Below are 13942 nucleotides of genomic sequence, written 5' to 3'. Positions count from 1 at the left end.
GACCACCCCAGGTTCATTGATTCACTGGAAGAACTCACAGGACTCAGCATATAGTCAAACTCAGAGCTAAAGTTTATTACAGTGAAAGGATACAAAGCTTATACAAATCAGCAAAGGAAAAGGCACATGGAGCAGGGTCCAGAGAGAACCAGGTGCAAACTTCCAAGTACCCCTTCCCAGTGGAGTCTCACAGGATGCATTTAAATTCTTCAGCAATGACGTGCTATTTACTGGGGACTGATCAGATAGTGCCCAACGTTTTTATTAGATACTGGTCATGTAGAAATCTCTGACCAGCATGTATGAAAATCCAGACTCCCAGAAGAAACGCAGGCATTCAGCATAAACCATATTTTGTACAGTTGTTTAGTTATAGTAAACCACACTTATCACTTAGAGGAAGTTTCATATGAGTGTAGAAAACTGTTTACTAGTCAAGTTCCCAGATGCCAGCTAAAGGCCAATCTTACAAGCAGGCCTTTCTCAGGATTGCAGACTTAAGACTTGCCATGTTAACTCCTTTCTGCACGCTCTTCTCTGGCTTTATTCATGCTGGTTTTCTAGGTTTCTTGTAGAATGAATGCCATGTCCGCAAGTAGGCAAAGCCAGAAGTAATAGTTTATAGATTGCTTTCTTGTATATTATTTGATTCTCCCCACAACTCTTGATTGAGGTTGGTAGAGGAAAGAAATTTTATTAACCAATTTATGGGTAAGCACATAGGACCTTAAATAAGGAGCTTAAATGATGTCCAAAGCTGGTAAAAGTTGGAGGCCAGGTTATGTGAGTTCCAAATATTTTAAAAACTCTTTAAAAATATTTATGAATTTAAATTTGATCAGCACTGAAAGAGAAAGTTAAAGGAGAAAAAGGGACATTTAAAGTTAAACGTTCTGTTAGCTTCACATAAAATCCCCCTAATATTTATGTCTGGGACCCCTCTCCCCCAATTTTGGCAAAAGAAAAGAGGATTATATAGTCAGTTTATATTATGTTTAGAATAATTATTCTCTCTTTTAAGGATAAAGAGTTGGGAGGGAATACTGAGTGCATTACCCCCCTGAAATGACAAGTAGGTACTGAGATATTTTTTCATTCTCATTAAAAAAAAAAACTAAACCAAAATACTATTTCATGTTTTGTTAACATTAATAATCTCAAGATAAAAAACATTTCATGAGAGTTCATTCAAACATTAGTTTTTAGTTTTGATCTATTGACAGGCTACTAAATGTCAACCATAGAATATAGCTATGCACAAGAGAAGTATGGTCCCATCCTCACAGAGCTTATGGTCCAGTAGAAATGGAGACAATAAATAGGCAATTACGACAGTAGTCTCTTCGACGCCAGAATGGAGGATGTACAGAGTGTCAGTTTATAGCTCTATTGAGGTAGAGAGAGGAATGCAGTGGAGGCACATGGGAAGGGAACCTATTCCAGATGTAGGATGGAGGATTGGAATGACGAGGAAGGCTTCTTGTGGGAAGTAACATATAAGCTGAGACCTGAAAAATGAACCAGGCTAATAGGGGAGAACAGAAAAAGTGTGCTAGACCAAAGAAAAAACGCAGTGAAGAAGCTTGAAGTGAAAACGTTGCATTTAAAGAACTGATTGAAGTGGATATGACAGGAGGTGGGAGGAGAGAATAGGTAAGAACCAAATCTATTAAGAAGTTATATCTTTATCCAGAGAGCAATGAGGTATTAACCAGGAATTTTTAAGTTAACTGAGTGACATATTAAGGTTTTCCCACTTTAGGTACACTGTGGAGAATAAATTGGAGGAAAGCAGAAGAGACTGGGAGACTAATTTAAGCAGTGAGATAGTATGGTAGCTCACACTAGGATGGTGGCAGTGTGACAGTGGTTGTCATCTGACTCAAGACATTTAGGAGATGGAATAAACAGGACTTGGTGACCTCTGGATTTTTGGTTGAGCATCTAGGTGAATGGAGACTTTTGTAGGTTGACGTTAGAGAAGTAAACTTTTAATTAATTCAGCTATTGGCTTTCCTCTTTTTTTTTCCTGTTTTGGAACACGTCCTTTTTCTTCCATTGTTTCTTAGTGTTATGGTACTTTGCTGGTTTTTGAGCTAGTGGACATCAGACTTTTCTCTGGCTAGTTCTTTTCTATCCTGAAACTTTTCAGTGAAAAAACACATCATGTTCTGCCATAAGATTATGAAGGTTATCAAGTTATTTTGTATTCCTTGGAGGAGAGTCTAATGGTATACATGTTCTTTTGAACCTTGTTTTCTTCAAGGTTATATATATCCTCCAAGGTATATAAAGATCTTGGAGATCTTTATATACAGCTCTGTCTTACACTTATAAAGGCTTACACAGTGTTCCACTGAATGAAGGTACTGCAATGTATTTATCAAGTCTCTTATTGATGGGCATTTTAGTTGTTTTTGTTTTTTCCCCTTAATACATTTAGTGCTGCAGCAAACATGCTTATATCTGATTATATTAAACCCAGATTTGTATCACAAGTCTGTCATGAATGAGCCCTGAAATGTTGGATCTGTAAATTTATTCAATTTACTTTTATGTCTTTATGCAGGCTTCTAACTTAAATAATCGAAGACCGATTCTTTTGGTTCTGAAGAAAGTAGGGGCAGGACAGGAATAAAGACGCAGATGTAGAGAATGGACTTGAGGACATGGGTGGGGATGGGTAAGCTGGAACGAAGTGAGAGAGTGGCGTGGACATATGTACACCACCAGATGTAAAATAGATAGCTAGTGGGAAGCAGCCACGTAGTACAGGGAGATCAACTCGGTGCTTTGTGACCACCTAGAGGGATGGGATAGGGAGGGTGGGAGGGAGACGCAAGAGGGAAGAGATATGGGGATATATGTATATGTATAGCTGATTCACTTGGTTATAAAGCAGAAACTAAACACCATTGTAAAGCAATTATACTCCAATAAAAGTGTTTAAAAAAAAAGATAGATTTTTAAAAACAGACTTACGTTTTAAGTGAAATAAGTCAGGCAGAAAAAGGCAGATACTGTATGATATCACTTCTGGGTGGAATCTCAAAAATAATACAAATGAATCTATTTACAAAACAAACAGACTCACAGACATAGAAAAACAAACTTATGGTTACTAAAGGGGAAGGGTCGGGAGGATAAATTAGGAGTATGGAATTAACAGATGCACACTACTGTAAAATAGATAAACAACAAGGATTTACTGTATAGCACAGGGAGCTATATTCAATATCTTATAATGACCTATAATGGAAAATAATTTGAAAAAATATATAAATATAACTGAAAAAAATAAACTTAAGTTTTTAGAGCAATTTTAGATCCCAGCAAAACTGAATGGAAGGTACAGAAATTTCCCATATATCCCCTGCCCCCCACGCACGAAAGATGGATTTTAAAAGTTTCTGCCTAATGAATTGTGGTGAAGCTCTAGAACCACTGTGGCAGATTTTATATATCTTTAACAAGTACCAGGACTATTAGAATTAATTATAAAGTATTACAATTAAAATAAAGTTATAGTTTTTATAACTAGGACAAGAAGGCATTGTACTTGGAAGAGATACTTCTAGTAACAGTGTCAGTAATTCACCAAATGTTTATTGAAATCTTGATCTGTGTGACAGTGTTTTAAGTGTTGAGATAAAACACTCTCCCTATACTAATCAAAGAGATAGTCCTGTCTTATAGATGAGGAATCTGAGGACTAGAGAAGTTAAGACACTTTTCTAAGCTCACAGTCAGTATGTGGCAGAGTTGGGATTTAAATCCAAGTTTGGCTTATTGAGAGCCCATTCTGTTTCTGTCATGTTGGATGTGGGGAATGATTCTTGGTTTTAGCATATTGTCTGTTAGGATTTGGTTTAATAGATCATTATATTAAGGCATTTCTGTTACTTACTGCATTTGTCACATCAGCATAATACACAGATGCACCCTCCATGTTTTCTGGAAGAATATGCTGATATGTTAAAATGCAAAAACCCAGAGAAAGACAGTGTTTTTAAAGCAAGCTGAAATGTTTCTTTTTCATGAACCAACCAAGTAATGTAACTTGATAGATGTATTGAAGTTTATAAATTCAAAGGTAGTATTTTGTGTTAGACTTGTCTATGTGAATTCAACGTAGAGTTCAGATTTGTGAACCAATTTTCATATTGACCTTTCTGGGTCCTGTGAACATTAGGGCCTGCCTTTTAGTTGTGTGTCATCTGGGTAGAACACAAACTTGTGGCTTTTAAGAATGTGTGTGTGTGTGTGTACTTGTTTGAAATGACAGAGTTGGGACACAGGGAAGTTGACAAAGGCACTATTCTGTTTTCTTGTTTATTAGATGACCCTGAGTTCCTCATAGATGGGGGTTGTTAAAGAGTTGGGTTCTAGCTATGGTTGCCTGAGTACTCTGCCTAGGACCTGCCCTTTTTGAGTTAAAGAACCCTTAAAACAAGTTGGCATTCCTAGTCTGTACCACTTGCCAGGACGGCACTTGGTTTATAGAATACTCAGGTTGATTTTCTTTAATCATATATTTTTAGTAGAAGAGATAAAGGAATTGAAAAGTAGTCAGTCATAATTTGTTTCTGTAAAAATCCCAGATTCTTTGGTGAAACAAAAGAACAGGATGCCACTTATGAAATGGTAGGACTGGATAGATGGACCTTTTCCAAAAAATAGATTTTGTCATTGGCAGTAGATTTCTTAAAAGCTCCCAGCGTCCCATGGTCTTGTTGCTAGGATTAAGCCTTTTTGCATTGCAGCATGGAGAGGCTTTTATTTGAGTTAAATTCAGGCTTCTTGGTATGTCACCTGACAGCCTTGTGGTTTCAGATGAATATGGTTCATTGCTATTATTAACCTGGGTTGGCAGTTGTACATAACTGGAGTTTTTAGGGATTTTGAAAAGCAGAATTGCTTAAGAGAAATAGAGATGCTACTAACATACAGCTTAAGATTTTATTTTCAAATGTTGTTAATGTCAAAATCAGCCAAAATCTAGTTATAAATTTAGTGATGTAACAATGTTAATGCTGCGATTTTAGATAGACTTATTTTATGAATAATTGATTAAAGTTATGGTTATAAATTTAATTAGAAGGGCTTGAGAATGTTTTGAGCAGGTGGTACTCATTATTTTAAACTTTCTAATTTATAAATAGTACATTTTAGTCTGGGCGTTATGTGTGTCTTACTCTCTGTCATTTACTGCTCTTCTTTCTCATGTGTATGTAAGAACGCTCAATACAGCTATTTGAAGAGCAGTGTACTTTTGTTTATCTCATATACATATTTATAAATAAATTTTAAATTGAAAACTTGACATTGTATTAGTCAGCTTATTGATTATAATCCAGTTATTTTATAGTTGATGTTATTCTTTAATTTTACTGATATAGACCTGAATTTATCTGGTAGTTTTTTTTTTTTTTTTTTTGGCGGTATGCGGGCCTCTCACTGTTGTGGCCTCTCCCGTTGCGGAGCACAGGCTCCGGACGCTCAGGCTCAGTGGCCATGGCTCATGGGCCCAGCCGCTCCGCGGCATGTGGGATCTTCCTGGACCGGGGCACAAACTCGCGTCCCCTGCATCGGCAGGCGGACTCTCAACCACTGCGCCACCAGGGAAGCCCTATCTGGTAGTATTTTTGATGCTCTTGTAAACATCTTAATTGTGTGTCGCCACACATTTATGACTAGAATTAAATGATTTGAATTAGTAGTGAATTTAGACTAAGCTACATTGATTTTATATTTTAAATAAATCCTACTATGAAAGTAGGATTAAAAATATTTAAAAATACTTTTTCAATATGTGTAACCCAGTTGAACAACATGGATACTGGCTCTCTCAATTGTTTTAGCTCTTTTAAACATTCTTCCAGTGTTTCACTGCAGTTTAAGTTCTCAGGTATGTAGAATTAATGTCAGAAAGTTAAAAAACACATAGGTCAGGTGTATTTCAGTTGGGCCTAGGTGTTGCTGAAAAATACTAAGTAAAATATGATAGCAGATATGATAACATGGTATCCTCTCATGGTATGGAAATTTGCTGTTGCTGAGGTTCCATTTCACAAAGAATTCATGTTATACATTGTCACTTTTTCTTCTCTGAAATACTTTATGTAAATTTTACTTTGTGCATATTATTTTATACATGTTAGATTATGGGATAAGTATAAATGGATTTGGGGATTTTACCTAATGCTGGTAATAATTTATATTTTTATCTTACGGTATTTTTCACATGTATCACCTAATTTGATTAAATGAAGATAGTAATCCTATAGCCAAGTAGCTGACTATACTTGTCATAGAAATGTATTTTTTCACATGCATTACCTAATTTGATTAAATGAAGATAGTAATCCTATAGCCATAGAAATGTAAATGACAGTCATTAGGATTTCATTAATATTCTGGGTATAATTGAACTTAGTATGACTGAAAATAATTAAAATATTAAAGATTAACTAGTACTTCCCTGGTGGTCCAGTGGTTAAGACTCCACATTACCAATATAGGGGTCTGGGTTCGATCCCTGGTTGGGGAACTAAGAATCCCACATGCCACAGCTAGAGAGCCCATGCACTGCAACTGCTGAGCCCACATGCTCTAGAGCCTGGGTGCCAAACTAGGGAAGCCTGCATGCCACAACTAGAGAAGCCCACGCACTGCAACGAAGACCCAGCATAGCCTAAATAAATAAATACAAATTTAAAAAATAAAGATTAACTAGTTTTATTATAATATTTAGTTTATTAAAATGTAGTTGGAGAAGAATCATTAGATGTTAGCAGCCTATATGAAAATCAAGATTTTTCTGAGAAGAAAAAGACCTAAATTGATACCTAAATTCTTTGGAACTGAGATTAATACATAAATCATGGGATTATTTTTCAGTCAGGTTAGAGGATTATAATTTCTTAGGTACAGAAATGATTACTCTACATATAGTCTATAATGTAGGCTTCCAGCATTAAAATGGTATCTCCTGAAATAGTCACTCATTCACTCATTTGTTCAGTGAATTAATTGAAGTTCTGTTATATTGCTATCTCTTTCAGCTTCTAACTATAGTATTCAGGAAGATATTGAAACATGAAAAGCCCAAACAAAATATAAACTAAAATGATTAACAAGTTGTTAATCTGGGAGGAATTTCCACTGTTTACAAAATCAGTTAAATTATATTGAAAACAAAATTGGTGCAATAATAGCACCTTGTCACTGGTGATCCTATGTACCCAAGAAAATTAATTATTTTAAGCACTTCTTTAGTTGTGTGACTCCTAGCAGAAATGCAGTAATACTCTGAATAGTGATCAATATTTTCCATTCTTTAAAAACTTTCTGTAATGTAACGTTTACATGTATTTTATGGTTCCTATTATTTTCTGTATATGGTTCCTCTAATTTTGTATATATTCTGACATTAGGTCTTTCAACCCTTGATTTGGGGTAGAGTTATCATATTGGGCCCTTAACTCTACAAAAACATTGAGTACTGTCTATAAACTGAGTAAGCAGTTGTCTGATGCATAGTAATTCACGTGTATTTATGTTCTTTTATTAATACTATATTGAATTTATAGTAGCTTTCAGTCATTTTCTCAGTTACTGGATACTAAAATTTTTTTAACATTAAAAAGGTGTCCTTTTACTAGAATGATTGGGAATTGCTGATATAGACTATATGTTCACAATGATTATTTTTTTATTATTTATTTTTGGCTGCATTGCGTCCCCGTTGCTGTGCGCGGGCTTTCTCCAGCTGCGGCTCGTGGGCTGTAGGCACGCGGGCTTCAGTAGTTGTGGCGCACGGGCTTCGTTGCTCCACGGCATGTGGGATCTTCCCGGACCAGGGCTTGAACCCGTGTCCCCTGCATTGGCAGGCGGATTCCCAACCACTGCGCCACCAGGGAAGCCCGATTATTTTTTTAAATGCACAGTAAATATATCAAAAGGAAAATAAGAAGCTCTCTTATCTGATACAATTGGCACTTAGAGTTTAGTGGAAAAGTCAGTTGAAGTGAGGAATTTATTGTATACATTGTAACATTTTATTTTCAGCTTAAAGCATGTAAATATGCATTCGTTTGCCAGTCCTTTGCTGGTCAGTGTGTTTTACAGAGGGAATAGTGAATGTTATTTCTCCATCATGGGACCAAAAAATTAAAATGTTATCTAAAGTAAAAAGCATTGTAAGACTTATATACTTTGCTTTCAGGAGATATATTTAAACACTGGCCAGTTAGCAGCAGAGTTTTCTAAAGCAAAATCTGTCTGCAGGTTTTAAAAAACTCAGATCACTTTCCCCATGTACAGAAAATGTTTCTCCAGTTGGCTCTGGTACTTTTGGCTCTGGTGCTTTGAGGTTCTGATGGTGACCAGTTCTTGGCATGTCGGTGTTAGGTTTGGAAAGCTTTTTGCTTGTCACTTGTAGCCTAATTTAGCATTCTTCCTTCTCTTTCTTCCTCGCACCATTGTTTCCTTCCTTCCCCAGTAATTTATCCTTTATCAAATTCAAAATGTTTTCCAGTACTGAGGCAATTAATCTATCAATACATGCATAGCTTTTGAAACTGGGCTGCCCTCTCCATTTCTCGCAAGAGGACAGGTTGTTAATGTTTTCTCAGAGTTGGTCTTCATCATCTTGCATGTTTCCATTTCACTGAGACACCAGTGATGGATAAGGCTCAGGAGAGAACAATTAACATAGTGCCAGGTACATAGTAGGCACTGTACAAATAATTATTGAATGAATGAAGTTAAAATCCATAGGTTTGCTGAATATACTGTTTAGTAAGAGATTATTAAAGTTGAAGTGAAAATGTCTTATTTAGGTAATGTGTTGAGATACAAACTAGTGTTTAGTCTGGTGTTTCTCAGTCTTTTTTTTTTTAACATTATCATCCCGCTAGAGAGCTTTTTTTAGACATTTTTTCCCTTAATTGCCACCCTCCCCACTTGAACTTTTAATACCACAGATAGATATACTGTGTATTTTCTTACGTATTATGGCCTTTTGGAGGGCCACACCCATTGTAACACCCAAGTTTGGTTTTGGTCTTCTTTCCCCCTTCTCCCCCCCATTAACCAAATTTGCTTCTTTGGAAGCCATCTTGCTCTCATTGAGAATGCATGATTTAGCTTTAATTTCATAGCCAGTAACATGTATTATAGAAATTCATATGGTCTTCTGAGTTGCTCTGTCATTGTGTAAAGGGAGATGTCTATTCCAGCATGTTTATTTTTCATTAACATTCTTTGAAGGTGTCAGATAAAAGACATACAGAGCAGATAAGCTGACATAAATTATAAATAACATCTGTGTAAAGTCAAAATAATTTGTGGTTCATCACTGAACAGTCTTCTTACTAATGTTTAATATTATGCTGAGTACAATAGCTTAATACTGAAGATAACTTTGCTGTAGTATATAGACAGTTTCTGTGAATGGTTATAGTGTGCTTACCACTGTTAATGATTAGGCTTAATTATGTCTTCAGTTAAATTCTGATAAAAAGAGGCAATGCAATGAGGTGGAAAATATGGTGAATTAGATGTCAGAGTTTGGCTTCTAGTTAATAAAGGATCATTCTAAAGTCTTTGATTTTCCATGTCTTAGTTGTTGTAAATAGTGCTGCAGTGAATATTGGGGTGCATGTATCTTTTTGAATTAGAGTTTTGGGGTTTTCTTTCCAGATATGTACCCAGGAGAGTGGGATTATTGGATTACATGGTAGCTCTATTTTTAGGTTTTTAAGGAACCTCCATAAATGTTTTCCATAGTGGCTGTACCAGTTGACATTGCCACCAGCAGGGTAGGAGGGTTCCCTTTTCTCCACACCCTCTCCAGTGTTTATTTTTTGTAGGCTTTTTGATAATAGCCATTCTAACCTGTGTGAGGTGATACCTCATTGTTGTTTGATTTATATTTCTCTAATAATTAGCGAAGGTGAGCATCTTTTCATCTGTATGTCTTCTTTTTTTACATTTTCCCTGTAAATTTATTTAATTAATTTATTTTATTTATTTTTTTTGCGATATGCGGGCCTCTCACTGTTGTGGCCTCTTCCGTTGTGGAGCACAGGCTCCGGACGCACAGGCTTAGCGGCCATGGCTCATGGGCCCAGCTGCTCCGCGGCATGTGGGATACTCCCGGACAGGAGCACGAACCCGTGTCCCCTGCATCGGCAGGCGGACTCTCAACCACTGTGCCACCAGGGAAGCCCTATTTAATTTAATTTAAGTTTTATTTTTTTATTTTATTGGAGTATAGTTGATTTACAATGTTATGTTAGTTTCAAGTGTACAGCAAAGTGATTCAGTTATATATATATATATACATGTATTCATTCTTTTTCAGATTCTTTTCTCATATAGGTTATCACAGAATATTGAGTAGCGTTCCCTGTGCTATACAGTAGGTCCTTGTTGCTTATCTGTCTTGTATATGGTAGTATGTGTATGTTAATCTCAAGCTCCTGATATTTCCCTCCCCCCCATGTTTCCCCTTTGGTAACCGTAAGTTTGTTTTTGATATCTGTAAGTTTGCTTCTATTTTGTGAATAAGTTCACTTGTATCATTTTAAAAAATCAGATTCCAACATATGAGTGATATCATATGTTATTTGTCTTTCTTTGACTTAGATCACTTAGTATGGTAAGCTCTAGGTCCATCCAAGTTGCTGCAATGTATGTCTTCCTTGGAGAAATGTCTATTTAGGTCTTCTGCCCATTTATTATTTATTTATTTTTATTATTTTTATTTTTGGCTGAGTTGGGTATTTGTTGCTGTGTGCGGGCTTTCTCTAGTTGCGGTGAGCGGGGGCCACTCTTCGTTGTGGTGTGTGGGCTTCTCATTGCAGTGGCTTCTCTTGTTGCGGAGCATGGGCTGTAGGCACACGGGCTTCAGTAGTTGTGGCACATGGGCTTAGTTGCTCTGTGGCATGTGGGATCTTCCAGGACCAGGGCTTGAACCCGTGTCCCCTGCATTGGCAGGTGGATTCTTAACCACTGCGCCACCAGGGAAGCCCCTTCTGCCCATTTATTGATTGGGTTGTTTGGTTTTTTTCTTATACTGAGTTGATTGAGCTGTGTGTGTAATTTGGATATTAACCCCTTGTTAGTTGCATCGTTGGCAAATATTTTCTCTCAGTACATAGGTTGTCTTTTTGTTTAGTTGATGGTTTCCTTTGCAGTGCAAAAGCTTTTCAATTTTATTAGGCTCCATTTGTTTATTTTTGCTTTGATTTCTTTTGCATTGGAAGACTGGTTTAAGAAAACTTTGCTACAATTTATGTCAAAGAATGTTTAGCTTATGTTGTCTTTTAGGAGTTTTATGGTGTCATGTCTTATACTTAGGTCTTAAAGCATTTTGAGTTTGTTTGTGTATATGGTATGAGGAAATGTTCTAATTTCATTGATCTACACATAGCTGTCCAGCTTTCCCAACACCACTTGTTGAAGAGACTGTGTATATTCTTGCCTGCTTTATTGTAGATTAATTTACCGTAGGTGTGTGGGTTTATTTCTGGGCTCTCTATTCCGTTTCACTGATCTATGTTTTTGTGCCAGTACCATGCTGTTTTGATTATTGTAACTTTGTAGTATAGTCAGAGGTCTGGAAGGGTTATACCTCCTGCTTTGCTCTTTTTCCCCAGGATTGCTTTGGCAATTCTGGGTCTTTTGTGGTTCCATGTAAATTTTAGGATTAGTTCTTCCAGTTCTGTGAAAAATGTCATAAGTATTTTGATAGGGATTGTATTAAATCTGTAGATTGCTTGGGGTAGTATGGCCAAGACATGGAAACCACCCACGTGCCCATCAACAGACAATTGGCTTAAGAAGCCAGTGGTTTTCAACTCAGCTGGGCCCTCTCTATGGCTTGATAGTGCTTTTGCTTTTCTTAGGTTAGCACTTTTCCTAATTTTTTGATGACTTTGCCAGACCTTTATATCTCAAACCCTGTACCCCAGTTCAGACCACCAATCTCATATATGCTTGTATACATTCTTGATTCTGCTTTTCAGAGAAAACAGAAATCAGTGTAAATGCTCAATTTGTTGTCTCCTACTTGCGCACCTATCTGCAGTAATTTTCATTTGTAGGTCTTTTTTTTTTTTTTTCCTGCCTCATTAAGTGCTTCTGTAGTTCATTAGCCTTGCATAGAGTGCTGTGTCCTAACTTGTTTGGGATCTTAGTCCAACACTCCTCTCTGGTTACTTTTAGGTGCTTTGTCTGATTTCTTCCATTCAGTTTGGAAATACATATCTTTAAGTATATACCTTTTCCCTTTAGATAGATAGATGCATACATACAAACAATAATATATATATATATATATATGTTTTATATGTATATATCTTTTTCCTTTAAGAAGCAGCCTTTTGTAGCCCCACCTCTTCTTTACTTATCTGGGGTGACCATAGATCTTGGTTGCCCAAGATAATCTCAGGTTTCTCTTGTGTGTTTAGGGCTGTCTTTTACTTTCAAAACTCTGCAGTTTGTTTTTTTTTTAAATTATAACCTCATTTTTTAAAAAAAATATTTATTTATTTGGCTGCACTGGGTCTTAGTTGCAGCATGAGGGATCTTTAGTTGTGGTATGTGGGATCTTTAGTTGCGGTATGCAGGATCTAGTTCCCTGACCATGGATCAGAGCCAGGCCCCCTGCATTGGGAGTGTGGAGTCTTAACCACTGGATCACCAGGGAAGTCCCCAAACTCTGCAGTTTAGATGGTCATTTGTATGGTCACATTATTTCTCTCCCCCTTTTAAAGGGAAACCGTTGTGAATAGTATATATAATACTTAGCATCTTACTTTCTCAGCTCTTTTCTCTTCATCAATTGCTACTGCTGTGTAACTACCCCCACCCCCACCAAAACTCTCCACTGAAATGGTTCTTGCAAGAGTACGAAAGACCACCAAATCGCTAAAACCCATGGACGCTTGTAGTCTTTATAAAAATTTTGGCTTTTTGCAGCCTTTGGCACTGCGCATTATTCCTTTTTCATCTTCATCTTCCTTGACTTTTGAAATAATATTTTACCATTGGTTTTCTCTTTTCTCTTTTGTGGTCTGCCTTTACTGATCTTCCGTGACTTCTCTACTCTGTTCTTAAAATATTGCTATGCCTTAAAATTCTAGTTTATTGATCCTTTGCTTTCTTTTACCTTTTCTTTTTTTAAAATTTATTTTATTTAAGTATAATTGATTTACAATGTTGCATTAGTTGTTTCTGGTGTACAGCGAAGTGATTCAGTGTCTACACACACATGCACACACTTTTTCATATTCTTTTCCATTATGATTTATTACAGGATATTGAATGTAGTTCCCTGTGCTGTATAGTAGGGTCTTGTTGTTTATCCATATCTTTTCTCTTTTTGATTAATGTGTTCTTCCTGAATAATTTCACTACCAACTATGTATGAATAACTCCTGTATCTAGAACTCTAGTCTAAGCCTTTCTCCTGAACTCCAGAGCATTTTTTCATCAAAATATCAGAGGTGTGTCTGCAGCTGTCTCACAGGCCCCTTGAACTCAATCTATAAACACTCTTATCCCAAACTTGCTTTCCCTCCTGTATTCTCTACCTCTCTCTTTTCATCAAATCTGAAACCTAAGAGTCAGGCATCCTCTTCCCTCATTCCCCATATCCAGTCCCCAAGTCCTTTCTCTGTCTCCTAAATAACATCTAGCTCTGTCCCTTTCTATCTTCAGTGCTATTTTTTGGTTCAGGTTAGAACATTATTCTTACCTCCAGGCCTGCTTCTCTAGTCATTTCTCTAAGTTTCTGTCAATGTGATTTTCTAAAAGGCACAAAATGATCTTGTTACCTATTATTTCACACCCTGTTTACTCATTGCCTGAATGGTGAAGTCCTTACATGTTTGTGTGAAATGGTTCTGAGTGTTGATCTGGCGCCAGCCTG

The 13942-nt window shown here is 36.7% G+C and overlaps 1 protein-coding gene across 3 annotated transcripts in view; it reads left to right on the top strand.

Moving 5' to 3' along the window:
- Positions 1-13942, top strand: part of FNIP1 (folliculin interacting protein 1) — a 128882-nt gene that overhangs the window by 34810 nt on the left and 80130 nt on the right. The window lies entirely within an intron of this gene.

The sequence above is a fragment of the Phocoena phocoena genome, chromosome 3, assembly GCF_963924675.1.
Source record: "Phocoena phocoena chromosome 3, mPhoPho1.1, whole genome shotgun sequence".
Classification (NCBI taxonomy): domain Eukaryota; kingdom Metazoa; phylum Chordata; class Mammalia; order Artiodactyla; family Phocoenidae; genus Phocoena; species Phocoena phocoena.
Note: the sequence above shows the minus strand (reverse complement) of the source record. Positions and strands in the feature narration are given on the sequence as shown.